Genomic DNA, 25,555 nt, shown 5'->3' on the forward strand with positions numbered 1-25,555 from the left:
GATTTTGAGTAAAGTAGATTATCTTCCACAATGTGAGTGGACCTCATCCAATCCGTAGACCTGAAGTGAAACCTGAATATACTCACTCCAAGTTTTCCTTCTAACCCCGACTTGGTTTGCTCAGTCTAAAGAAGTAGCCTCTTGCTGTGGGTTCTTGATTTTCACTCCAGTTCCTCAATTTGAGGTTCAATTCTTGCCTTGAACTCCAGCTTACATGACCTGACCTGCAGACCTTAATAAAGCAAAGACTCACTACCAGCCCCCCAAGACGGAGGGACTCTGTCAACAGACTGCCTTCCACTGGAGCTTCAACAGCAACCCTTTCTTGGGTCTCCAGCCTTCCGTCCTTCACAATCAGGTGAGCCGATTCCTTAAAATAAGTTTCTCTCTCTCTCTCTCTCTCTGTGTGTGTATGTATATATATTTCTCCTATTGGTTGTATTTCTCTGGAGAACCCTGACTAATACAGTTGTGTAATACCAAGTTTACCTGAATTCCACTCCACTGAAAGGCATCACTTGCTTATGTTGTGTTCCATCCAAACTATTCCATTAATAGTATCTCTACCTCCCCACAATCTGGTTCTATAAGGATAATAGAAGAAAGTAACAGAGCTGGGAAACTTCATATGAAGTACATTTTAAAAAATCTACTTTAAAAATCTGCTTGCTTTTGACATCAAAATTTGACCATATTTCTCCTTGCAATTCTATCAAAAAAGGAAAAAAAAATACCTTGAGCATACTCACACAAATGGGTGGAAAAGTATTCACTTGAGAATGAGATGCTGAACCCTCAAGGATATTTAAAGACATTGTGGACATATTTGAACTGATTCAGTTGTGAAAGTTCTTTCACACGACCCAGAGGGGAATACAAGGATACAATTAATGTGAGTGGTGATATCTCGTGATTAACCAAACCTTTCTTCTGGCATTGTGTGCAGCATGATGTGATGTAGTTGCTTTGCGTTATGATTTCTATCAGGACGTACATTATTTAGTTTGCTAGCCCAATACAGATTAATGTTAAAATTCCTGTGTGGTCTCTGTTTTAAAATGTTTTTGTGTCCATCATATCACAAATGTAGTTAAAAGCTTGAGAAATGAATTAGTATGAGGTAACCTAAAATATGAGCTACTCTACTGTGAATTTAGGTCAGATACTCTCTTAGTAACTAAACTGCTAAATATTGAAACTCCTTCTTCCCTGAAGGCATTTAAATGTTAGTTTTGGTTGGACATCTTCCTGGTGGCTGAAAGCTAATGACTATGGACATTCCTAAAGCTATTTCCCCAAGTTTCCTGTATTTTTCTTTTCTTTAACTTCTCATTTACTCTTTCCAGTTGTTTGTATTTGATCAGTTGTTTTCTAAATGTTCACTTTCCTTTAACATGTTCAGTAGAAAATTTGGATTTCTTGATTAGAGAATATTGCATTTATAAAAATTGTTTTATTACATATGAAATTAAAGTTGCCCATTAAAACCTAATTTTGGTTTCACCATAGTATACTGATAATGTTCTTATATGGAATACATTTATAGCCATCACCTAGAATCATGCTTGAGAAGAGACTTAACAAAGACTTCCTTAGTTACTTAATAAAACCCAATAGCAAACATACTATGCAGAAATTGTTCTCTTTTAACAAATGCCATCATATCTTCCCTATTTTGCTCCATTCACTACTTTAAAAACCATAAAAATATAGTTTTGCTGATTTAGCTCTCAAATAAAAAATATAAATTCTGAAAGAATACATGAGAAATAAATCATGATAGTTATGTAGGAGGGTCATCCTAGGCGGGTAGGTCAGAAAAGTTTAACTAGATAACTAGTTAGTTAACTAGATAACTGATTTTTATTTCGCTGATTTTTTTTTCCACTATGAAACTGATTAACTGATTTTTTTTTTTCACTATGAAAATGCTTTAATGGTGGTGTCTGTACAGCATGGGATGTGGACAGGGAAAACAGCAAGTGCGCACACAGCGGGGCAGGCTGGGAGTGAATAAAGAGTGCACACCTTTCCATGAAAAAGGAAAAAAAAATTAAAAGAACTAATGGTCTATATACTGGCTCCCAAGGACAAGGAAACAAAGGGAGTGGTGTTTGGTGAAAAAGCTTTCTAAACAGCTAAACTGTTGTAAATTCTAGCCTTTAGGAACATCCATGTAGTGTTGTTTGGAGTTGGGTAAACAGTTGCTGTTGGTAAGTTGAAACAGCACCAATTCTAGTTAGTTAGTTAACTAGTTACTTAACAGCACCAATTCTAGAATTGGTGCTTTCCCTGGTGACTGGAGGCTCTAGGCCACCTCCTCCTCGGCCTCCTCCTCGAACTCGTCCTCCTCCTCGAACTCGTCCTCCTCCTCAACAGTACCAGCACCTGGTACTGCTGGTATTCGGACATCAGGTCGTTCACGTTGCTCTCGGCCTCGGTGAACTCCATCTCGTCCATGCCCTCGCCCGTGTATCAGTGCAGGAAGGCCTTGCGCCAGAACATGGCGGCGAACTGCTCCGAGATGCACTCGAACAGCTCCTGGATGGCCATGCTGTTGCAGATAAAGGTGGCAGACACTTTTAGCCCCCGGGGCGGGATGTCACAGGCAGCATTGTTTTCTTAAAACATTGATAATAAACTCAACTCATAACTGGTCAATTCTGTACACAAATGAAAAATAGTGATAAGTATAACTATTGTTGTACTCAGACTTAAGATTTTAGCATCACTTAGTCATTTAAAATACTAAGATCATATCATTGCCTTGCTCCAAAGTTTCTTTTTATTTTTTTCTTTTCTTTTCTTTTTTTTTTTTTTTTTTTTGAGATGGAGTCTTTGCTCTTTTGTCCAGGCTGGAATACAGTTGTGCAAACTTCACTCGCTGCAGCCTCCACCTCCTGGGTTCAAGCGATTCTGCTGTCTCAGCCTCCTGAGTAGCTGGGATTACAGGTGAGCGCCACCACGCCTGGCTAATTTTTGTGTTTTTAGTAGAGACTGGGTTTCACCATGTTGGCCAGGCTGGTCTCGAACTCCTGGCCTCAGGTGATCTGCCTGCCTCGGCCTCTCAAAGTACTGGGACTACAGGTGTGAAACACCACACCCGACGTTTTTATGGTTTCTTATTGCAATTAGAATAATATCAAAATCTTCTGATATGGTCCACAGACCCTAAATGATTTTGTTTTGATTGACCTTTATGACATCATGTTCTACCACTCTGCCATGATTTACCATTCTTCAGCTATAATGGCTGTTTTTTATTTTTTCAATGCACTGAATTAATTCCCACCTCAGGGCTTTTCACTTACCATTCCTTCTCTGGAATGATTTTCCCTCGGATCTTTGCTGGCATGACTTCCTTTCAACATTCAGAGCTCGGTATAAATTTTACTTCTTAAAAGCAGTTTTTCCTGACTACCCCTTCAGAATTAGTTTCTCCCATCCCAGATCACTCACTACGTATACTGCTCACTTACTATAAAACATTTCCTTGTTTTATTTTGTATGACACATATCATTACCTGGAATTATCATGTTATGGTATTTCTTGATTATTATCTTACCTTACTAGAATATAAGCTTTTCAAACTCATAATTTTGTCTCTTCTGCACCATCTCAAATACATAGTTGGTACTCAATAAATATTTGCAGAATTAACTAACTAAATGCCTGGCATATTGAGTCTTGATCCAGAGACCTTCACTTGTAAGATGAAGAGGTTGGATCGTCTTTAAGGTTCTTTCCAACTCAAAAATTTAATACTTTTTATTCATATAATTTTTAAAAATTAATTTATTAAAATCTATCTATTAAATATCTATCTACCTATCTATCCATCCATCAATCTGGAGATAGGGTCTCACTCATTTGCCCAGACTGGAGTGAAAATGATCAAATGATCCTCCTACCTCAGCCTCCCAGGTAGCTGGGAATACAGGTGCACACCACCATGCCAGGCTATTTTTGTTTTTTATTTTTAGTATAGACTAGGTCTTGCTCTGTTGCCCAGGCTGGATTTGAACACCTGGGCTCAAGCAATCCTCCCACCTCCGCCTCCTGAGTAGCTAGGATTGCAGGCAGGTGCCACCACTCCTGGCATAACTCGGTTTTTGTTTTTATTTTTGAGACAGGGTCTTGCGCTATTGCCCAGGCTGGAGTGTCGTGGTGCTATCTCGGCTCACTGCCTCCAAGGTTCAAATTATTCCCTGCCTTAGCCTCCTGAGCGCCTGGGACTACAGGCGCCTGGCACCATGCCTGGCTAAATTTTGTAATTTTAGTAGAGATGGGGTTTCACCATGTCAGCCAAGCTGGTCTCAAACTCCTGGCCTCCAGTGATCCACCCACCTAAGCCTCCCAAAATGCTGGGATTAGAGGTGTGAGCCACTGTTCCCGGACTCAGTTTTTAAATGTTAAGTTTGAACATGGAAGAAAGAACTGTCAGTAACAAGGAATGTGGGGATAAATTGATATTCTGTGTATAACTTTCCTGTTGTAAAGAGAATCTTCCATAGTAATTTTCAAATACATAGAGTGTAGGTAGAGATTAGGAAGAAGAATGATGATGAAACTTAAAATGAAAAAAAATAGATGTTCTTTTTGGCCATGTTTGTACCCAAGTATCTCAAGTAAAAGTAATATAATTTATTTATTTTTCCTGTTTCACTGAGAAGGCCAGAGCAAGGTGGAAGGTGAGGGAAAGCCCTCCCGTGAGTGACAACAATATACTAACATTTTCATAAAAATGTTGTAGCATAGGCTCTGGAGATGCCCTGCCTAGGATCGAAGCCCATCCCTGTCTCTTAATACTCGTGAAACCTTAAGGAAGTTATGTAACTTCCTGTGCTTCAGATCTCATCTCTGTGAAGTGGGAACATTAACGGCATCTACCTCACTGGATTGTTTCAAGGACTGAATGAGATAATGTTTTTAAAGGGTTGAGTACAGTATCTGCCATATCATAGCACTCAATAAATAATAAACTCAACTCATTCTCATTATTAAGAATAATCAAGGAAATATCAGTGGATGTCAAACCCAAGAACGACAAGTACTGATTGGTAAGCAGGTTGGGGTGAGGAGTGAGATGGGAGGCCTAGAAGAGTTCAGGGCTTTTCTGACACTCAAATGAGGCTACACTTCTAATTAGCATAGTGTTGACGTTGAGCAAGATGAGTGTGGATACTTAAAGAGCAGCCTCTGGCTGGATATAATTTATAATGTAAGGAAACAGTTGTAAAAAAACCAATTTTACTAAAAGTGCCAATAAATTACAAATGCCATTGAAATGTAATTTCCTGTATCTTGGATGTATGAATGTGGGATTTATACCAAAATTCCGTATTTAGGCAGCTAAGGTACACAGGGCCTGAATAAAAAAGAGTTGTATAGTTAAAATCATTCATGTTGAGTAGACACATCACATTCTGAAACTTTTTAATCCCTGAAATGAAGTGGTTATTAGGAAGTTTCAAGAATAATCTAATCAGAATGCAGTATAGCTTCATTAATGTGTACTTCACTAGTTGAGAATCCGAGAATATTTAGACAGAAACTGAGAGTTTGCCCTATCTGTGGAAAAATAAAAGCATTGCCAAGAACATCAGTATTATAGACAAGATTGTATCAGGAGAGCATAAAGAACTTAGAAGAATAAATACCGTTGATGTCCTCTTTTAGGTACAGTTGGTAAGCTAATATGGTTAGTCCATCACACAACATAATTCTTTAGTGAGTTGAGTTAACAAATTAAATCGACAGTATTTATTTGTGCAGTCCCAATGTGACAGGCTTTACTTCAGACACTGGGATTCAGTAACAGAACAAGACAGACCTAGTCTTCATGGGGCTTACATTCTAGCAAGAAGATAAATAATGGTTTACATTAACAGGATGACATTATGATTTGAAGAGTACAGGGTGCTTTGGGAATATTACAGAAATACTCATTCTAGTCTAAGGTATCAGGAAAGGTCTTCTGGAGAAAAGCACCAAGCTGAGACTTAAAGACTTGTGGAAGTTGTCTAGGCGAATAGGGCTGGGGAATAGTGTCCTTACAGGAAACAATATATGAGAAGACTTGGATACCTTACTTGGCTGATTATCTTTCTGATTAATATAGCCGGTCTATTAAGGGTTTCTATGAACTCTTAGCCAATCTAATTTGCATTTCTCTAAATACTTGAAAGTAATGTAATTTTTTTTTTTTCCTTAAAAACTGTCTGTGGTTCCAAGTCTTCACAAATGTAGACAAAATATTGTTTTCTTTTAAAAATGTGTTCAGTTCTGGGCTGGGTGTGGTGGCTCACGCTTGTAATCCCAGCACTTTGGGAGGCTGAGGCAGGTGGATCACGAGGTCAGGAGATCGAGACCATCCTGGCTAAGGCAGTGAAACCCCGTCTCTACTAAAAATACAAAAAATTAGCCGGGCGTGGTGGTGGGCGCCTGTAGTCCCAGCCACTCGGGAGGCTGAGGCAGGAGAATGGCGTGAACTGGTAGGCGGAGCTTGCAGTGAGCCGAGATTGCGCCACTGCACTCTAGCCTGGGCGACAGAGCGAGACTCCATCTCAAAAAAAAAAAAAAAAGTGTTCAGTTCTAAACTTGATATACTCAGTAAGCAGCTCTTGCTGCCTATCTCTCTTCCGAGTGGTCAGTAGTATAACTGCTGGGGTTTCATGTGCAATGCAAACCCTTTATAATTTTCATTTTTTTTTTCTATAGAACGTTTGGTATAATATGATGCCACTGTAGTTTGTGAGTGGTATTTAACAAATTCTCTAATGTATGGACAATAAAATGGCATTTTCTCTAGTCGGGAGGCGGGGGAGGGAGGCTCGCTTGAGTCCAGAAGTTCGAGGTTACAATGATTTATTTATTTATTTATTTATTTATTTATTTATTTATTTATTTATTTTTGAGACAGAGTTTCACTCTGTTGCCCAGGCTGGAGTGCAGTGGCGCGATCTTGGCTCACTGCAACCTCCACCGCCCAGGTTCAAGCAATTCTCCTGCCTCAGCCTCTTGAGTAGCTGGGATTATAGGCACGCACCACCACACCTGGCTAATTCTTGTATTGTTAGTAGAGAAGGGGTTTCACCATGTTGGCCAGACTGGTCTCAAACTCCTGACCTCAAGTGATCCACCCGCCTCGGCCTCCCAAAGTGCTGGGATGAGTGTGCCCGGCCTACAGTGAGTTCTTATTATGCCACAGCACTCCAGCCTGGGTGACAGAGGGAGACCTTTTCTCTAAAAATAATAAAATAGCCCCCTGAACTCCAACATCATCCATGTCATTTTCTGTGTTCATAGGGTGTTGTGTGAGGGGAGCAATGATCCCTCTTGTATTAGGTGGCATCCTAAATTTCTTGCTACTTACAACAGTCTAGTTACTTATAGTGAGAATGATATGTCCTTTCTTCAATTTGATTAAAAGCTAGTCTTTCCCATTGTTCTCTGTTTAATGGTCCTAACTTCAGAGCATGGGTGGAAAACTATGTGGTAGGGTGAAAACAGAAGATAGGAGGCTTCCCTTCTCTTAAATTTCTGGATGCCCCGTTATGCATTCTACTAATTATGGTAGAATTTGAGTTTACAATGAGAATCATGAAATACATTTTTTATAGCAAGAGGAGGCCTCAGGAGGTCTTTTGGTGAGACCTTAGAAATTGTGGTTGCCTACTTGATGTCTCTAGCTTTTACCGTATATCTCCATTACAAATGCTAGGTGATTTTGTTAGAACTCTTTTGGTTGCAAATAACAAAAGCCTTCTTGGAGCTAACTGAAACCTCAATACTGACTTGAAGTCATGACCACTATATCCTCAAGTTATTATTATTATTATTATTATTATTATTATTATTATTATGACAGAGTCTTGCTGTGTTGCTCAGGGTGGTTTCCAATTCCTAGCCTCAAGTGATCCTCCTACCTCAGCCTCCCTGCTAGCTGGGATTATAGGTGTGAGCTACCATGCCCGGCTTGTTTTCCCAAATTCTTAACAGCTATGCTAAGATTTTCTCCATCTAGTTTAGATTCAATCTAGGCCAGAGATTAGTTCATTGATCCACAACTGGGTACCTGATACCAAAATGGCCAGTCAGAGATAACTCCAATGGAATATAGAGTTAGGTTTCAGAGATTTCAGCCTCAGTCTGTCTGGTCTGTTGAATAGAGGAGATAAAACCCAGGGATATGTGACCAACTGAGTCCTATCATGCAGCCGGGAAAGCATAAAATCCCCATCTGTGATAAAGGAGAATAATGAAATAGATTTCCTGGCACTGTGCAGAAAAGAGACAGAGATAGTCCTTCCAGCACTCTAGTCCCTGATTCCAAACCATTCCTGAGCCTTGACTGTATTCCTGTCTTTGTATTCTTGTTCACAAAAAGGGAGTAAACTAGAGATACTGCAGTTTGTCAAGGCACAGGACTAATTTTAACAGCTTTATTGAGGTATCACTGACATACAATAAACTGTGCATATTTAAAGTGTACAATTTGATAAATATTGACATGTTTTGTGAAAACATTACCATAAAAGCAATAAGGAATATACTTATCATCCCAAAAATTCCCTTGTACCCAATTGTCCTTTCTGCCCTCCCTCCAATCTCACCCCAAGGCAAACACTGATCTGCATTCTGTCACTACAGATTCATTTTCATTTTATAGACTTTTATATAAATGAAATAATACACCGAATACTTTTTTGTGTGGCATCTTTCGCTTGGATATAGTTATTTTGAGATTCATCCATATTGTTATGCATATCATATTGTAGTACATTCATTCCTTTTTATGGCTGGGTAGTATTCCAGTTTATGGATGTACTAGTTTATCACTTCACTTGTTGATGGACTTTTGGGTTGTTTCTATTTTTAGCTAATAACTAATACATCTGCTATGAATATTAATGTACAAGTCTTTGTATGGACATATGCTTTCATTTTTCTTGGGTAAGTACCTAGGAGTGGAATGTCTGGATGATATGGGAGGTGTATGTTTAACTTTTTAAAAGACTGCCAAACTATCTTCCAAAATGAGTGTACCATTTTTCATTCACAGTAGCAGCATATGAGAGTTGTAGTTCCTTGCAGAAACTTATTACAATTATTCTTTTTAGTGCTAGGTATTCTAGTACATTGTAGTGTTATCTCATTGTGGCTTTGATTTGCATTTCCCTAATGACTAATGATGTTGAGAATCTTTTCATGTGCTTGTTTGTCATGCTTTTTTGATATATCTTCTTTGGTGGTGTCTGTTCAAATAGTTTACCTGTTTTTATTTTTAATTTGTTGTTCATCTTCTTGTTATTGAGATTTGATGGTTCTTTATTCTGTATGCAAGTCTTTTAATATTAGATATGATTTTTGCATATTTTCTACCAGTCTGTAGTTTCTTTTTTCTTTCTGTCAACAGTGTCTTTTATAGAAGAGTTGTTTCTTTTCAATTTTGATAAAGTTCAACTTATTAATTTGTCTTTTTGTGGATCATGCTTTTGGTGTCACAGCTAAAAAATCTTGGCTTAACCCAAGGTCACAAAGGTTTTTGCCAAAGTTCTGGAAATTTTATAGCTCCAGATTTTACATTTAGGTCTTTGATGCATTTTGAGTTAATTTTTGTAGATGGTATTAGGTGTGGATCTTAGTTCACATGGATGTCCAGTTGTTCCAGCACCATTGTTGAAAAAAGCTATCCTTTCTCCACTGAATTGCCTTTAAATTTTTTAAATGGACAAAAAATACTTGTGTATATTTGTGGGATACAATGTGAGGTTTTGGTCTATGTATACATTATAGAAAGATTTAATCAAGATAAGTAACATATCCATCACCTCACCAACTCATCTTTTTTTTTTTTGTGGGAGGAGAGAATTTTAAAAATCTATTCTGGCAGTTTTGAAATATACACTATTAGCTGCGGTCACTATGCCATGCAATAGGTCACTAAAACTTATTCTCCAGTCTAACTGAAACTTTGGACCCTTTGATCAACATCTTCACTTTCCCCATGCTTCCTACTCCTTCCCCTGCCTCTGATAACCACTTTTCTACTTTCTGTTTCTATGAGATTGACTTTTTTAGATTCCACATATGAGTGAGATCATACAGTATTGTCTATGTCTGGCTTATTTCACTTAGCATAATTTCCTCCAATTCTTTCCACGTTGTCTTGGATGCAAATGACAGAATTTCTTTTTTTAAGGTTGTATAGTATTTAATTGTGTATATATACTACATTTTCTTTATCCATTCATTCATCGATGGATTATTAGATTGCTTCCATGTTTTGACTACTAAACTACTATGAATAATGCTGAAATAAACACTGGAGTGCAGATATCTCTTTAACATACTGATTTCAATTCCTTTGAATATATACCCAGAGGGGGGAAAAGGATCTGAACAGACATTTCTCAAAAGAAGAGATACAAATCGCCAATAAATATATTTAAAAATGTTGAAAATCTCTAATCATCAAGGGAAATGCGAATTAAAACCACGGTGAAATATTACCTCACAGCTGTCAGAATGGCTATTATAGAAAGGATGAATAACAGGTATTGATGTGGATGTGGAGAATGTTGGTGGCAATGTAAATTGGTGTACTCACTATGGAAAGAAGTATTGTTTTTGAATATTTGTTGAAAATCACTTGCCCATATATGTTGTGGGTCTGCTTATGGACTCTATTCTGTTTCATTGATCAATACTACACTGTCTTGAATATTGTAGCTTTACAGTAAAAATTGAAATCAGGTAGTATTATCCCCCTAATGCTCTTTTTAAAAGTTGTTTTGGCTATTTTAGTCCATTTCCATATGAACTTTAGAATCAGCTTGTTGATTTCTACAGAAAAAGCCAGCTAGGACTTTGATCGGGGTTGTGCTGTAACTATAGATCAATTAGGAGTGAATTGACATCTTAATGATATCAATTCTTCTGCCCTATGAATACAGTATATCTCTACATTTATTCAAGCCTAAAGTTTTCAGGACAGGTCTCGCACCTCTTTAGTCAGATTTATCTCTAACTTCTAAAGCAAGACCCTTCTGTGTATGCTACCCAAAGCCCTGTGAGGGTTTTTTAAAAAATAGATTCCATTCAATAATAGGTTCCATTCAATAATTGATGAGATGAGTGTTTTGAAGAAACGCACATTTACCAGAGAGACAAAATGTATCCTAAATAGTTTTCAATTTGTTATTTAATCAGAGTTAATGCAGTTGAAATCTTTTAGTTTCACATTAGGCACACAGCAAGCTTGCAAATGCTTTTAGACTGATTAGAGATCAGCTACCAGCTCTGTGCACTTTGGGGGTGTGCGTGTGTGTGTGTGTGTGTGTGTGTTTGTATGTATGTTATGTGTGTGCCCACATCTGCCTGTATGGTCTGTTAGTTAATTTTTATAATTGTATAATTAATTGGTGCTGTCAAATATTTGGGGCATGGTAGGCAGAATTCTAAGATGGTCCCAAGATTCTTGTCTCCTGTTATACATTCTCCACTTCGGTGTGGTTGAGACCTGTGAATATGCTGGGCTATCACTCTTGTGATTAGGTTATATTATGTGGCAAAGATGAAGAGATTTTGCAGATGTAATCAAGGCACACAGTTAATTTTTGAATTAATCAAAAGGGTGATAATCTTGGGAGGGCCTGACTTAATCTGGTAAAAGACCTTAAAAGAGGCACTAGACCCCTCCTGAGGAGAAAGAAGTTTTTCTGTTGGCCTTGGCTAAGCAGAACAACCATGTTGTCAACTGCTAATGGAGAGGGGCTGCCTCTAAAGCCAGTAAATGCTACGGGTCTTAATTCTGTAACTGCAAGGAACTGAATTTGGCCAACAATCTGAATGAGTTTGGAAGAAGATTCTGAGCTCCACATGAGGACACAGCCCAGCCAAAAGCTTGATTGCAGCCTTGTGAGACCCTGAGCAGTGCACCCAGCTAAACCATACCTGGACTCCTGACACATGGAAACAGATAATTAATGTGTGTGTTTTTAGCAACGAACAATAACGAAGTCAGCGGATACTCTAGCTGGCATTTGAAATGCTCCCCATTGTATTCATTTGCTAGACCTGCCATAACAAAGTGTAACCCCATGGACTGGGTAACTTAAACAACATAAATTTATTTCCTTGTAATTCTAGAAGATCAAGGTGTTGGTAGGTTTGGTTTCTTCTGAAGCCCCTCCTTGTCTTGCAAATGGCTGCCTTCTCACTGCATCCTCACATGGTCTTTCCTCTGTGTGCATATATGTCTAAGTCCTAAACTCTTCTTAAAAGGACAGCAGTCATATTGGATTCGGGCCCATCTTAGAGACATCACTTTAACTGAATTACCTCTTTAAAGACCTTTTCTCCAAATACAACTTACTCTCCCATATGTTATCTTATTTGAAACCCTAAACAATGCTGTGGGGCATATCAGACCAGTATTATTTTACTCCCCACTGGAAATTTGGGAAAACACTCTCAGAGCACTAACTTAATGTCACATAGCACATAAATTGTCTTCTGACTCCAAGTCTAGTGCTCTATCCAGTAGATTAAGTATTCAGATAAAGCACCTGAACCCAAACAAACAGCAATGGACTTCTATTGGATAAGTATATTTGTAATATCTTACTGCCAGTTCTTTTTTTTCCTTCTCCTTCTCCTTCTCCTTCTTCTTCTTCTTCCTTTTTTAACTGAGAATCTGTGCAAGCTACTGGTAGTTCAAATGCAGATCCTGTAGTTGCCCCCATCTCAACAACCTTGCTATGAGGGTTTTCTCTTTGTGTACATAAGGCCTGCTTGGCCACACTGGATTGTCCCATTTTTACTGGCCTTTCTGTGGGAGAAACTTATTATAAACTAACCCCACTTGAACCTTGTAATGGCAGGATAAAGCAGTGACTCGAGTGTACACCAGCTCAGTTTGTACTTTTTTTTTTTTTTAAACTTATGTGCCAGGTTTTTGATACATGCTAAAAGTGATTGCTTGAAATATATCACCTCAGTCAGATTGTAAACTTCTGTAAAAGGTGCTTTCTACCTAATAAGCATTTAGTGTGTAAGGTAGCTGTACAATAATTATTGAATAAGCATAGTGGAGAAGCCAATGGATGCATTCCTGTTAACAAAGGGGAATTGGGTTCAATACACTTGCAGGTAAAAGGTAATAATGCAAATTCTATGTATATTTGGAGTTCTTTGAATATTTGGTAAAGTCCAACAATGTGGTATTATCTTTAGTTCTAGCAAGTTTTTGAGTAGCTGATTATTCTCAAATTTACCTAAAACCTTCTACTAGAATTTCAGTGTATGTAAGTTGAAATACAAAGTCAGCAATGTTGAAGATCTCAGATCCCAGAGGGAGAAATCCTAGAAAACATAAAGATTCCACACTCACCGCATCACTTCCTTAAAAAAAAAACCAAAAAAACAGCCAAAGAAAAAAATCACAACAGTGATTAAACTGGTTGCTAAGAGCAAACTCCCTTTATTTTCCCAAGGAGGAGTCTGGAATTATAAGTAGAAAGGCAAGGAAGGGCAAAGGAAGAGGTGTAAGAAGGTGGCCCCAGGCTGTAACCGTCAAGAAGGCAAAGAATGAATAGAAGACAAGCAAGGGGAAAAACAGGCTTGACGGGGGTTTTTGTTGGGGGCTAGGCTGATAGAACAGAATCAAGATTCTGACTTAGAAGAGCAGTCCCACCAGAGTTGGGAAGCAGGTCGCATAGTTAAGAGCCTGGGTGCCAGAATCACACCGCTTGGGATCCTGAGTCCCGCTCTGTCACTATTTACGTAACCTCTGGCAACTTGCTTAACCTATACACCTCAGTTTTGTCACTTGTAAAATGGAGACAATAGTGTGTAACTTACAGAGTAGCTGTGAATTAGGTAAGTTGAAGCTTCAGTGCTTGGTTCATAGCAGACGCTCAGTAAAATGTTAAACGGTTATTTGTAGTCTTTATCCTTCCTCTTTCTTAATGTTGTGTACTGCAGCAGGGAGGGGGAGGGATGAAGCGCTTATCCCACTAGAAGAGTGGTGTTTGTGTGAGAGCCTGGGTCAGGCTTATTTTGAGACGTGGGCCCCACTGAGGTGAGGTGGCACCGCTTCCAGAGCACACCCTTTGCCGGGGCCCTGCCGTGACTATGAGGAGGCCGAGGCCACGGCTGGCAGAATGCACGGGTGGACCTCCTTGGAGTGGTTAACCCAGGGCGGCTGCACTGTTGTCCTTGGATACTTGACACTTTTCACTTTCTCTGCCTCCCGGCACTAGAAGCCATGTGGGCTCACACCCGACCCTCCCGGGTTCGGAGGCGTGAGGGCCACTTAGCGGTCATTCAGCTTCAGGGTCCAGCCCTGTCAAGCTTTGGCTACAGCCCGGGAGTTCCGTTGGGACCCCACACACTGTCCTAGCCACAGCTCCCCGCCACCCTGCCTCCCGCGCAGGCGCCGCCGGGGCCACCCCCGCCGCCATGTTTCCCCCGCCCGCGCGCTCCCTCCCCCCACTGCCCCCTCCCTCCCCAACTGGGTTCCCGCCCCCCCTCCCTCAGCAGTCCCCCCCACACCCTGGTGAGGTCAGGCGGAGGCTCTGCCGCTGCGGCCGCAGTAGCTCAGCTCCTATTCCCGGGAAGCCTGGAACGGGGAGTTTTGAAAATAACTGGAGCGGCATTCGGGTTAGGGTCCGTGCTCTCCGCTTGCGCCAGGACAGGGTGAAGTGGCCGGGACTAGCAGAGGGTGCGAAGGTGCGGGTGCTGGTGCCTCGCAGCAGGAGGGAGCCCCGGCTGCGCCGCGAGACTCCCTCTTTGGACCTCGGAGCGCAGCACCCGGCGGACAAGCGGCGCGACGCCAGGACGCGGCGAGCAAGGTGAGGCAGGGTCCCGAAGTCACAGGGGCTCCATCAGCCGCTTCCCTGCCTCCGGACCTGGCGCTGCGCGGTGCGCGGCGAGGAGTTGCGATCTGTACCAGGGGCAGAGGAGTAGAGGAGCAGGGAACCAGCTTCGTTTTGCCCGCCGCCCCCTCTTTTTCTCCCGCGTGCTGGTGCGCGCCCTCATCCTTACACCTTCGCATCCCGTTCTCCCGGTCCTTCTGGCTCCGTCGGACGCCTGGGTTTTTCTAGGACCCCAGAAGCCGGCTTTCCTGTGCTTCTTTGTCATCTCTCCAAGATTTTCTTCTCTGGGCCTCGCTGTTGCTGCCCTGACGGTCTGGGGTCCCTCTGCCCGCCCCGGCCCCACTGTCTCTTGCCCTCTAACAGTTTCTGCTTTGTGCCTCCTAATCCATCTCTTCCTTCAGAAGCTTCTTACTTAGGAGGCTCCTCTCCTGGCTCCCAAGTCAGGAGCACACTCCTCTTCTTCCTCGAAGCTTTTAACTTCGCTCTGAATGTCTTCAGCTCTGAATATTTTGACTTTTTTTTTTGTTTGCTTGTTTAATCACAGTTGACTAATGATTTTCGTGGAGGCTTATAGTCTAGGCTACAGTTTACTGAAAGTGATGAGATCATCCCTTCACTAAATAGCCTTAGTAAATATCAACTAGGGAACTTTAAAGTTTCTTTCTAGGTTTCATTAACTTAGCCCAAGAACAATAGTCACTTAAAATGTATGTATATATGTTTGTACGCAATTTTCGTACATGGTCCTAAATCTGATTATTCCCTGGCTGCTGAACAGGCCTGAGAGAGAGGATTGGTGGGGCTTGTGATGCCTGGCTCCATTTCTCTAATTGTAAACTGGGATGTTCATAGTTTTAATGTAGTCAGAGGACTTTAGTGGTTTGGGATAAAGTCGTTCAAGTTAGCATAGGCTGGCAACTAAGCACATTGAATGGAGACTAAGAAACGCTGGAATTTAAAACTGTCTCTGGAGAGCACCTGCTTTTTAAAAAATTTATTATTTTTTTGAAGCCACAGTTTCTTAACAGTAGATTTCATATTTGTATAAACCGTCTAAAAGCAGCGTATTTTAAAACCACGTAGTTACAAAAAAGACTACTCACTCTTAGGGATATCACTTTCTCCCCATGTAGTTGTGGTGTTAGCTCCCATACTGAGATTCATTTGCTCACTTCCATACTGCAATTAGTGTGTGAAGAAAACTGAATGGAGAAGCACACAGTGGAGGCAAATACCAGTGAACAAGCACATGCTGACATATGCAGCTGTGTTTTTGGAAATAGGCTGTATCTAGTGTTCAAATTTAAAAACTGAGAAAAATGAAATAATTCAGCATTTATGACATCATTTTACATCTAAAAATATTAGCTCCCTTAACTGCAAGTTCTTATTAATAGCCTCATACTTAACGGTAAAAGAGTTGTTTGCCTGATGTGTGACCTAGTGTTGCCATTGACACAGTGTGCACTAATTGGCAGCAATCTCAGAAGAAACCAGGTTGTGAATGAAGATAATGGCTAAATTTCACTGTCCCGGTGGCACTTCTTATGGCAGTGAGATGAGAGTAGTTTCTGCTGCAACATCAAATGATGTATTTAAAAAACAGATAAATAAGAGCTTCAATTATTAAAAAGCCCAAGGTTTTTAATTTGCCATTTTTATAAACACACTTCAAAAAGTGTCGTGTGATTATATAAGGCTTAGTTGATGTTCTGAAGAAAGTAGTTTTCACAAGAAAAGTAAAGCCTATTGCTTATCCATTTAGTTAGATAACTTGCAGATGATTTGTAGTTTCCCAATTGATTTGGTAAATTCCTGGGTTTACTTGAGGTTTATTAAAAAATGGAATGTAGTAGGGAAAGGGTACTTATTCTAATAGGCCCACCTTTCTAAATCTGTAATTTTCTTAGCAAACCATTCTCAAAAGACATAAAAACTTACAACTTTTTCAAGGAAAAGAGTTTATACTATTTTCTTACTTTTTTCTTTTCATGATTGTTATTGATACAAAATCTAAGCTAAGATTGCTAGTAATGTGATTGCATAGTAAGACTGTATTTGCCAGGAAAAGAATAAAGGTGGATGTGAATTAGCCATAAACATTTTGCTCTGAATCTTCAATATGACTCAATATGTGTTTGATAGTCCATCTGGTACACCTAGAGATTATCAGACTGGATATTTCTGTTATTACTAAATGTAACTGCACTTATTTATTGGATTATCTTCTTTCTCATTTTATTTACATTTCACATTCTCTTCATGTAATTTGACTTGCGGTAGTGAAATGAGACTGACCAATTTTCAAATTGTTTGATTTTTATTGATGTTTGGTAAGCCACTAAAACCTCTTGAAAATATTTTTTTCTTAAATCCACTGATTGAAACCGATGTATTTTTATTGCTATGAAATAATACAACAAATTTCCAGGAATTATTTCAGAAAATGTGGAAAGACTGTAGAGAAATGAATAGCCCTAGAGAAAATATCTCAAAATTATAAAAACGGCTTTCTCAAGTTACTGATATTCATAACAATCAGTTTTTTTTGTATCATTCATTCATTTACTAATTCATTTTACAAAATCTATTTGGTACTTGTGTGCCAAGGCCCTGTATTAGGCACAATGATAAACCTCATAAAGCATGATCTTTGCTCTTGTGGAGTATCACAGTGCTTATATTCTACCAGAGAATATACACAATAAACAAGCAAACAAATGAAGAAGATCCTTATAGACTGTAGTAACAGCAATGACAATAAGTAGGGGAATATGATACAGATAACTAGAAAGGGCCTATTTTAGTGTCGGAAGTGAGGAAAGGCCTCTCAGAGAAGATGATTGAGCAGAGACCTGAAAGAGAAGAGAGAATAGGCCTACCTTGTCAGAATCTGGGAGAACATTCCCCAGATAACATTCTTGCAGAGAGAAGAGTAAGAGCCAAGGCCTTGAGGGGGAAAAAAGAGACTTGGCGTTTTTGAAGAGCAGAAAGCAAGTCAGCATGACTGGATCCTCGTGAGCTGGTAGTGATTAAAGAAGATGTTACAGAGCCTAGAAGCAGCTCAATAACAGATAAATAGGACTTGGAGGTCCTGAGAAAGAATTTGGGTTTGATTCTTAGAACAATAGGAAGCCACTGAAGAGTCTTTCCTGGGGAAGGTCATTGGCTTAAAAAAATTATCCAAGGAAATTAAAAAAAAGTTTTGCAGAGGATAAATAGAATGTCTACTCACTCAGTCATTTATATTAATACCTGAGAATAAAAAAAACTGTATGATCAATATGCTAAATAATCATGTAATCCAGTTCCTCTACTCTGTTTTGGTAAGGGGATGGGGGAATGGGAACACTGAGGTGAGTACGTTAAAAGGCAGTTTACTTTCCACTGTCACATTGTGACTTGTGCTACAAGGTAAGTTGTCACCAACTTTATTAAAAATCAGATCATTGTTCAACTTCAGAATTTATTTTTCAAAGAATGATGTCTTATTTTCTCATGGAAATATGTTTCCTTTGGAAGGTTGGACATTTTATTTGTGTGTAAAGGAATAACCTAGGTTTTAGAAAGGGCCTTTGAAATTTTAAGAAGGGCTTATCATTTTCTTTTACCTGTTGCCTCTCCAACATTTTCAAATGGCCATACTTTTATTCCTTGAGAGATTAGGGCTACTGTGTTTCCTGAAGCTTCAATGAATTTATTGCCCTAAGCCCTTCCTTGAAAGCAATCCAGCTTTGAGGTCTAGTTGGTCCCAAATAGGAATGCAGATGATTATTGACATTCCACAGGAGTAAATCCTAATATTGTGGGGGAATAACATGCAAAATAACCTTGATCAGTGCCTGCAGGGTCAACTTCCTCCTTAACTGAGCCACTCAAGCAAGGATCCTCCATGATTTGATCCCAGCCTACTTTCCCATATGTCCTTATTATTCTCTTTCACAAATCTCTATTGGTTTAAACTGATTTTCCCCAGTTTGGAACTTTTGTGCTTAGCATTATTCCTGGCATAGAGTAGGTGCACAGTAGGTGCTTGTCAAATGGATGCCATGTCTTTCTTTTTTGTCATTTGGAATCCCAGGTCCTATTACACTATTCCTCATTGAACTAGATCTCCCCATCTGAAGGTGAACAGCACTTGCCCTGTTGTGTCATAATTATGCTTCTTTTGGTGCCTGGCCATCTCCCCACTTGCCTCTGGCTTCATGAAGGCCACCTAGACCTTATCTGGTTCGCTCACTGTTGTATTCTGAGCACCCAGCACATGGTATGCACTTTATAAATAGTTATTGAATAATGAATAAATGCTGTCTTGTGATGTTTCTCCTATTAATTTTTTGATATACTTTTCATGTGTTTGTCTGGTGTTCTGAAGTGGTTTCTGAGAGAGGTTGTAGAGCATACTTGTTCAGAGTTCAAGCTCTGGAACTAGGCCACCTAGGTTTCAATTCCAGCTAGGAGACTTAATAGTTGTGGGACACTGGGTGAGTTAGTAAACCTCTCTGTACCTCAGTTATCTTATATGTAAAAAAGGGATAATAGAACTTGCCTCTTATGGTACTTGCTAAGATTACATGAATTAGCTAGGCCCACTTTTTCTTTTTCTTTCTTTCTTTCTTTCTTTCTTTCTTTCTTTCTTTCTTTCTTTCTTTCTTTCTTTCTTTCTTTCTTTCTTTCTTTCTTTTTTTTTTTTTTTGTTGAGACGGAGTCTGGCTCTGTTGCCCAGGCTGGAGTGCAGTGGCATGATCCCGGCTCACTGCAACCTCTGCCTCCCGGGTTCAAGCGATTCTCCTACCTCAGCCTCCCGAGTAGCTGGGACTGCAGGTGCGTGCCACCACACCAGGCTAATTTTTTGTATTTTTAGTAGAGATGGGGTTTCACCATGTTAGTGATGATGATCTCGATCTCCTGACCTCGTGATCCACCCGTCTCGGCCTCCCAAAGTGTTGAGATTACAGGCGTGAGCCACTGCTCCTGGCCTAACTTTTTATTTTTAGTAGAGACGGGTTTCACCGTGTTGGCGAGGCTGGTCTCAAACTCTTGACCTCAGGTGGTCCACCCATCTTGGGCTCCCAAAGTGCTGGGATTGCAGGCGTGAGCCACCTCCCCTGGCCTAGGCCCACAATTTGTTTGCAATTTTTAAATTTCAAAAGCTCTGAAAACTGATAAAAATGTTATTTGGTAACTTAGATGCCAAAACTCATGTGGTGGCAAAACCTGACTTAAACTGGCATAGGGTATTTATAGTCTTTATTCTACTTAATGTTGATCTTTATTTTGTTTTGCTATAGAATTGCTAATATGTTTATGGGGTTGCACCATAGACCCTAATGGTGTATTACATAACATATGGTATATGAAGTTTATTTCCTGTCTAAAGGTTTGGACATTCCTAAATTCAGAAACACATCTGGCACCAAGATTTTAAAATGAGATTGTACACCTTGCAGTAAACTGCTTAAGTCAGGGCCTTGCACATAGTATGTTGTTGCTGTGGGTGGTGATTAGGGAGGTAAATAAACTACTTTATCTTTCCACAATAGCTTGCTCATAATAGTTACCATGTAAATATGTACTGATTGACTCATGCAGTAACTCTGTGAATAGAGGACTCGCTGAATGGTCCTCATGTCATAGGGAAATAGATATGGCAGGGTCATGTAATTGAAATGAGCCAAGACTCGTCTGTTGGTACTCTCATCTGATACCATTCAGAGCACTTTACTTTTTTTTTTTTTCTGTTGTTATTTAAACCAAACTATGCTTCTTTAGCACAAGAGAGTCTTTTGTGGGGGCGAGGGTAAGAAATTCAGTTAAGAATTTATTTAATGTGATTAGACACTTATTTTTTTTTGTAGTTGTTGAACATTTGTTGAACTGCTAATGTGTATAGAAATCTGTATTAAAAGCAAGAGAAAGCCGGGCATGGTGGCTCACGCCTGTAATCCCAGCACTTTGGGAGGCCAAGGCGGGTGGATCATGAGATCAGGAGATCGAGACCATCCTGGCCAACATGCTGAAACCTTGTCTCTACTAAAAATACAAAAATGAGCTGGGTGTGGTGGCATGTGCCTGTAATCCCAGCTACTCGGGAGGCTGAGGCAGGAGAATCGCTTGAGCCAGGGAGTCAGAGGTTGCAGTGAGCCAAGATCGTGCCACTGCACTCCAGCCTGGTGACAGGGTGAGACTCAATTTCAACAACAACAACAACAACAACAACAAAAAAAGCAAGAGAAAGGTAGAAAACAAATGAGACATGATTCCTGACCTTCCTTAGCCCCAGCGCCCTGCATGGTTACATGGGAACATGAGTGTGCGTTACAATTCTTTATTTTCCTCTGTAAACTTGACATCATTAAGATTAAAAACATGCAAAGGAAAACCCAAGAGTTAATTGAAAACTCTTCTTGGTGTCCATGATATGAACTGGGTTTTAATTATCTTAACACAACCCCCCATGGTATTATCTTTATATAACATCTTGACAGCATTTTCTTTTCTGACTAAACTAAAACAAAATGGATTTTCTTGTTCTTTACCAATATACAATTGGTATATTTTCTTAAGTTTTTGTTTTTGGTAGAGATGAGATTTCACTATGCTGCCCAGGCTGGTCTTGAACCCCTGGCCTCAAGTGATCCTCATGCCGTGGCCTCCCAAAGTATTGGGATTACAGGCATGAGCCACCGTACCTGGCCTGTTTTTTTTTTTTCTTTACTTTTGTGAGGTTGCTAGTAATTATATGTCTCAAAGGATTTTTTCTGCAATTTTCTTTCAGTTGAAAACTAGTCCTTGAAACCATCCTGCCAATTCATTCAACAAATACTTATTAAGTGCCTATTATATTCCAAGCATTGTGCTAGTCTAAACAAACAGAATCTCTATCTAGTGCTCTTTCCATTACTTTGGGTCCTTCAAAGTGGAGCACATGTACTGATTGAGCAGGGTGGTGACAAGGTAGTGCGCCCAGGAGCCGCAAAATAAGGCAGCTTGTATTTTCTTGAAGCATCTGTTTTACACAGAGATTTAGGAGAACGTTAACTGGTAGCTATTTAAAAATCTTTAAGCAAATGCAGATACATGAATTTGCCTTAGAACACAATATTCATAGAAAATTTGAGGTAAACCCCAATATTTCAGAGAAAGTCTCTGCTTACAAGGACAGCTGTGGTAACCCTGAGATGACCCTTTGGAAAACACTGAGGTGGTGCTGTACTGCCCGAATCTGTTCTTTTAGTCAAACACCCAAACATTTTCATAGCCATAAATTCCCATGATGACCTGTGGAAAAGTTAATGGATATTAATGTTTTTCTCTGTTGCGCAATTTCAAGGGTACATATTGGCTACCCTTGGTCTAATGGTCTAAATCTAAACATGTGTTGAGTTCTTACAGAGTTTTTAATGTTGGTGGGTAATGGCTAAGGGTGACTGAGAAGGACCTGCCTAGGGAATGATATCTTAAGATTAGAGGTTATTAGGCCAGACGCAGTGGCTCACTCCTGTTATCCCAACACTTTGGGATGCCTAGGCGGGAGCATTGCTTGAGCCCAGGAGTTCAAGACCATCCTGGTCAACAAAGCGAGACCCTGTCTCTATAAGAACAACAACAACAACAACAAATTAAAAAATTAGCTGGGCATGGAGGCACACACCTATAGTCTCAACTACTTGGGACGTTTAGGCAGGAGGATCCCTTGAGCCCAGGAGTTCAAGGTTGCAGTGGGCTATAATCACACCACTGCTCTTCAGTCTGGGTGATGGAGTGAGAACCTGTTTCAAAAAAAAAAAAAAAGTTAGAGGTTATTAGGACACAAGGACCACGAACTTAAAGCAGCACAGTTCTTGGTGTCAAACCTTTGCCTTGTTCTGTGCACACTTGCCTGTCTCACTGATTTGAAGTTCACTTTTGCTAGCTTTAAAGTTGCTTTCATTTACAACATAGGATACAAATTGCTTTGTTAATTGCTGGCCACTGAAATAGTTAATACTAGAAGAAAGTTGTCAAGGATTATGTGCTTTGAGGTTGATAAAAGGTTTCTACAGTTTGAGATGGTTTTGAAAATAGGCCAGCAGAGCATTGGAGGAATGCCTGTTACAACGTGATGGTTTAATTTGCTCCAGATGAGAAAGATGAAGAAGAAAAAGGCAGTGAAGAAAGGGGATGAAAGTAAATGGAGTAAGTCAAACACTAAATCTTTCAACTGATTTTCATTATTGCAGTCCCACTTTCATTGTTGTTGTTCCATGCCAGACATAGTTCACAGGGCCTGACATTGTTATATTGTTGTGTTACTGCTCAAAGCTTGTAAGGACATGGGTATAGAGGATTGTGATTAATGGATGGTCTTTATAGTCTACGTGTGAAGTGCTTTTACAGTCTGTTCAGTAAAAGGAGATAAGAGTTTTGCTTGTAGCTTGTAGAGTTTTGTTTCTTGGTCCCACTTTTAAAAAATGGCGATACATTTCTAAAGATCATTTCAACAAAGTTTTCTGTTCCACTCTTGGATGTTTCTTTTTTCTCTTAAGATGACAGGGTCTCACTCTGTCACTCAGGCTGGAGTGCAGTGGTGCAAAGTCAAGGATCACTACAGCTTCAACCTCCCAAGTTCAACTGATCCTCCCACCTCAGCCTCCCAAGTAGCTGGGACTACAGGTGCATGCCACCACGCCTGGCTAATTTTATGTATTTTTTGTAGAGACAGGGTTTCACCATGTTGCTCAGGCTGGTCCTGGGCTCAAGCAATCCTCATTGTCCCAATTTGCTGTGATTACAGACATGAGCCACTGCACCTGGCCTCACTCTTGGATATTTCTTAGTGGAAAGGCAGTAGAGCTTAATGGCTATGATCTTGAACCTTGGAATCATAGGCTTGGGTTCAAATCCTGACTGCCTCTTGTTGGGCAACTTGCTTCACCTCTCTGAACCTTGTTTATCTCCCTTGTAAACTATCTCATCTAGTTTAAGGATTAAATTAATAACGCATATAGAGTGCTAAGCACACTTAAGCCACATATGAAATATAACTTTACTTATTATTGACTATTTTCATCGATTTGTGGCTGAATTAGTTGATAACTTGGAGCATACTATAGGAGCTTTGCCAATCATATATGAAGCAGAAATGTGATATTGTGTGTCTTCTTTGTTTATATTGTCTTAATCCTAGCTGGAATGCTGTTTTTCGAATGTGCATCTCGTAAGTGGTGAGTAGACTGTTTAGAAGTAACACTAGTTTTCTGGCAGACGAGAAAGTTTACGGTGAATGCTTGGCTTATTACTTACTCAAATATGGCATCACATTGAATCCAAGAAAAATGTCAGTTTTTAATACAATTAACCCAATATTTATTTAAATGTGATACTGTTTGGTTTAATAGGATTTTAAATTTTAATATCCATTTTGAAGGAAAAGGGATATGCAGGATAATGTATACTATGAACAATGTTGTCTTTTAAACATGAAAACATTTGGTCTTCTGATAATCACAGAGGTCACACATTTTTCTGATTTATCGCTAATTGTTCCAGATTTTAAGTCGCCAAAGAAGAAAATACTGAAGCATTTGTAATAGTTAAGTCATTGAGAAGAGGTATAATTCTGTTGTGAATAATGTCTTTTTATGCATTTTGAGTTGTTATGGTTATTTCAAGTTTTTATCATGATTACTCTAATAGCAAATCAAATAATACTTTAAGAGAAGATAAAAGTTTGATAGTAGCTTTGATGAATGGATAAATCTAAATGGAGTATTGAGAACAGCTTTAGATGTTAGAGGGATAGACTAATCTTTTAAGTTGAAAGTACATGAATGTATCTTTCCTACTTTCTTACATGATGCCCTTTGGTTCCAATGTCAGACAAATGATGAGACAGATAATCCTTGGTTATGAAATGCCACAGGTGCACAGAAGGGAAAAGACCAGGTAACACATTGGTCATATACTGTATATTCACAGGTTTTTGTGACTGTTATTAAGATAATGTATATCCAAGTGCTTGAAAAACTTAGCTCACTATATTGATGAAATATTTATTAGCAGTGATACCTACATTTATAGATAGCTATCATTCTCAGTATCATTTGATGATAAAAAGACAATAGTCAAATATATATATATTTTAGAAAAATTAGACTTACTCTACCATTAGGTCATTAGATGAAACCTTAAATAAAGATAATACCCTTTATTTTTAGAGCATCTTTCTTTTGAAGCATGATTAACTGTCCTTATTCTGTTTATTCCTGTGGAATATGCACAGTGAATTTAAGTAAATTGCAGAAGGGTTGCATCCTGTGAGGTGGAGCTAAGAGTAGGCCTTTAGTTTCTAATCCAATGCTTTTGTACTAATGATATTAAAAGCTCTTTAGCCCAAAGGATCCTTTAATATCTGTAGCCTTTCAATTGATGGGGTTAAAGCAAAATGTCAGTAGTTGTGATACCTACATTCTATACCTATACACTTTCTTGCACAATTTGGTATTTATCAAAATGAGTTTTTGGATTTAGTAAGAATTTTATAAGTACTTTTGGTATCATATAGGTACAGTATCCATGTAAACATTTATGAACAAGCAATTATACGTTAAGCACTCTACTAGGAGGTAGAAAATGTGTTCACTGCCCTGAAATAGGTTATAATCTTGCCAGGGGCAACAGAGAACATGAG

The 25,555-nt window shown here is 39.4% G+C and overlaps 1 protein-coding gene across 6 annotated transcripts in view; it reads left to right on the plus strand.

Annotated features, from left to right (window-relative positions):
• The first annotated feature begins 256 nt into the window (after positions 1-256).
• The window catches only part of LOC105468375 (kelch like family member 13), a 209,602-nt gene continuing 184,303 nt past the window's right edge, over positions 257-25,555 (plus strand). For 2 of the 6 annotated variants that reach the window (XM_011718487.2, XM_011718488.2), the window contains exon 1: positions 14,557-14,859. The gene's annotated coding sequence lies outside the window, so the exon portion shown is untranslated. Of the gene's footprint in view, positions 359-14,556; positions 14,860-25,555 lie in introns of those variants that run through there. The other 4 variants (XM_011718489.3, XM_071088556.1, XM_024788678.2 and 1 more) reach the window with 4 other exon arrangements.

This window comes from Macaca nemestrina, chromosome X (assembly GCF_043159975.1).
Source record: "Macaca nemestrina isolate mMacNem1 chromosome X, mMacNem.hap1, whole genome shotgun sequence".
Lineage (NCBI taxonomy): Eukaryota > Metazoa > Chordata > Mammalia > Primates > Cercopithecidae > Macaca > Macaca nemestrina.